Consider the following 3,326-nt stretch of genomic DNA (forward strand, 5'->3'; position numbering starts at 1 on the left):
TATGTAAGCTAAATTTAATCTACTATCATTATAAAAGAAAGAGAGGGCGGAGAACCAGATCATCATATCCATCAAAACCTGCAATTTGATGGTCAACATCCCTCCAGTATACTAAACACGTTTTACACTTTAATTACCCACCATGCCATCTACTACCTCTATAAAAGAAAGAGAGGGGCAGATCCAAACAATCAGGTCCGTTCATTTACAATAACCTGATAGTCCATAATCCTTCCGTGTTTGTAGCTACAAGCCACGCATTAAGGCCATCGCTAACCCTGCTTCGTGGTTAGAAAAAAAAACCCCGCATCCTCCCGCACGGGCCGTTCCTCCGCGCCCGCACGACCTCTCGCCATCTCCTCCTCCTCCCCGCCGCTCAGCTTGGCGGAGCCGCCGGAGCCACCCCCTTCGCCGCCATCCAGTAGCTGGCAACCGGCGGTGGGCCGCCGCAAGACCGTCGTCTCCCGCGTCCATACCCTCATCCATCTGCATAGCCCCGGCTTCGTCTCCTCCGCGCCGAGGCCGTACACGCCCTTGGTTTGGACGACAGTACCACCGGGGCGCATCACCTTCTTGCGCCTCCCACATCGGCCTCCATCTCCATGGTTGTCCTCCTCTGTACCCAATGTCTGTCTATAAGCTTCATGTGCATCAGTAGTCTTGAGCCACCAATCTGGATCGAACAGGTCGCAAGGGCTTGCCGGCAAACCTGATCTTTGATCTGGTTTGTATGCATGCGTGTGTGTGTGATTAGTTTCAGCGGCCACATGTCGTTGTAGTAAGATGATGCATCACGCATTGAATGGAACCATAAGGCTAGGAGCGTGTGCACACACTGGCGTCGGCGGCACGGTGTCAAGCTGCGGAGAAGGCATCCGGCGAGGCGGCCATCAGGTTCTCCATCTCCTCTTGAATTCTGCTAATTGGCATTTTATTGACCTGTCAAACAAGAGCATCCATCACCATCTCCCCATATACACTCGTACTGAACACCATACCCGACTGCTACTTTGGTACAGTACGGTGATTAGTCTTTCCTAATTCTCTTGACCAAAGCATTGCCCTTTGCTATTTCTCAGTTTCTATATCTCCGGATTAATCGATGAGTCAAAAGCTGATGCTTCCGTTTCGAAATCATAGTTTTGTTTTCAAAATCATAGAAAAGTTTGGGACGGCTAGACTATAGCATGCTCTGGACATCCTACTGATGCCGATGATTTTGCTTTGCAGGTGGATAAGTGGATGGCACATGTGTATATTGTTGTTGAGGGATTATATTCGACATTTTATTTTTATCCCAACACTAGATTGAAGTGGTGATTTACAAAGGATTTTTAGTGGGGCACAAGTGTAGATTGATACAAAAGCATGCTGAATTGTGAAGTAGTACCATGCTAGAATTACTTGGCTACATTTTTTTTGTTTCTTTGATGCAATGTAATCTTTGTTGTTCCTGTTATTAGTGAATTTTCTAGAACATCGGGTAAGCACTATGCTAAAAAAAAGCTATTCTAGAAAAGGATGAGAAGAGCTATTCCAGAAAAGGATGAGAAGAGCCTCAAGGTACATTCTTTTTATTCTTCCAGTGTGTCTTACATATTTTCTAGCTTGCAATGCTTTATAAGATATTTCATATGGAGGTCAATGTTGAAAAAAAAGGAGTAGTCAACTTGTGGAGAACAATGTTAATCAAGCTCTCATGATATTTCCTCTGCTTCAAGATGCTTTCTCAGCTATTTGTTAACATGCTTCTGAACTTTGATTTTCTTTACTAAACTAGACCATTGTGCAGGTTCATGATGGGCCGTCCTTAAAAATCTTGACAATTACCCTTGACACAACACATGGGATGTGCTCAATCCTACTTATTTTTGTCTGTTATTTTATATATGTTTTTCACCTTAGAGATTTTATTAAATTTCAGTTGGGTTATAACAAGAGATGCAAATAAAGAACTTTATTATGGGTTTTCATAAAATAAATATATACTTCCAAATACCTTGAAGGTTATTGATTATATGCAGCAAGGCCATTTGATTAAGTTGGCTCTTTTTTGACACCAATTTATATGCAAGCTATTTGAATATATATTTGCGAAAGAAAGTACAGAAGTGTGTTTGGGTGAGGCCAAGGTTAAATATCTCACATTTTGTTTCGGAAATCATCTCTACTTAAGTCCAAGAGGTCATCAGGTGATGAGATGGATGAACTCCCAGTTTGCATTTATTGGGAGCTATGAAACTGGTAAAATGATTATGGTTCCCACAACTCCTAAGGTCGAGGTTTTCTTCCACATTTCTATAATTTTATTTATCTTTGTACTAATTTATCACCCATTATGCGTTTTTTCTCCTTTAGACTAATTATCAGAATATACTGGCCAAGAGACCGTTCTTACCTTTGGTATTGCATCTTTTTTCTCAACAGCCTATTACATTGGAACTTGGTGAAGAAGACCTATTCCTATTTGAGTATGTTGACATCGACAAAAGGTACATGCCGCATGCTGAGACTTATATACCCTATGTGGGACTTTTCATGAAATCATATCGAGAAGGATGTTACCTCCCACAAAGTCTTTATTTGATGTCTAGGGCTTGTCATTTGTCCTGTTTATATGTCCACTAGAGTAATCATAGCAGCTAGATTGTATCACCACTAAAGTCGAAAGCTTCGGAATGGATATATATTATATCTTATGTTGTCTTGGTATCTAAACCGCTCCTATGTGCAGGCAGCAAAGAGAACAAGTATTGAAGGGGGCATAAAGAACTATGGGAGAAGCATCCATTTGACATGCTCAAAGTCATTGGTTCGCACTACCGTGATTATATCAAAGATGCAATGGGAAAGAAAGTTAGCTTGTTCACCATCTTGACTGCATTTTCATTGTTTCTTATTAGGCCTGAGATGTAGATATACTGGTAGGCATTCTTCACCCATTATGACTGAAGCCTGATTATCACATTGTATTGCCATGCGTTACAAACTGTTTTTGAAATGTAACTCCTGCACATCATACGAGAACTTGGTTTAGATTATGATTATTCATTTACATATCATTATTTATACTCTTGTCTTAGAGTAAGAAAACTTGGTTCTTTGAAGTTCAGATTATGAGTTCACAATTAGTTTAATCCTGACCATGTACAGTTTTTTGTATAAAATGGTGCGTATTTTTGTACAGAAAGAAGCGAGAGCACATGGTATTTATAGTTTCTGCTTACCTCTGACCTTGGTTACTTTGAATGATTATATGCTTACTCACCGAGTATATTAGCTCATTTTTTGTTCTTTGAAGAATTGAAGGTATTACTATACTCACT

At 40.6% G+C, this 3,326-nt stretch overlaps 1 long non-coding RNA gene across 3 annotated transcripts; it reads left to right on the top strand.

The window, feature by feature from the left end:
* Positions 1-300: 300 nt before the first annotated feature.
* Positions 301-3,065, top strand: LOC125546221 (uncharacterized). Of its 3 annotated transcripts, none has more exons than XR_015618669.1 (3): positions 301-2,276; positions 2,428-2,492; positions 2,735-3,065. It is a non-coding gene; the product is annotated as an uncharacterized LOC125546221 (long non-coding RNA). The 3 variants fall into 3 exon arrangements; XR_015618668.1 differs by having other exon boundaries at positions 301-894; positions 1,231-2,492; XR_015618666.1 differs by having other exon boundaries at positions 301-2,492.
* The last annotated feature ends 261 nt before the right edge of the window (positions 3,066-3,326 follow it).

Source organism: Triticum urartu, chromosome 1A (genome assembly GCF_056163025.1).
Source record: "Triticum urartu cultivar PI428250 chromosome 1A, HENAU_Tu73, whole genome shotgun sequence".
In the NCBI taxonomy this organism is placed as follows: domain Eukaryota; kingdom Viridiplantae; phylum Streptophyta; class Magnoliopsida; order Poales; family Poaceae; genus Triticum; species Triticum urartu.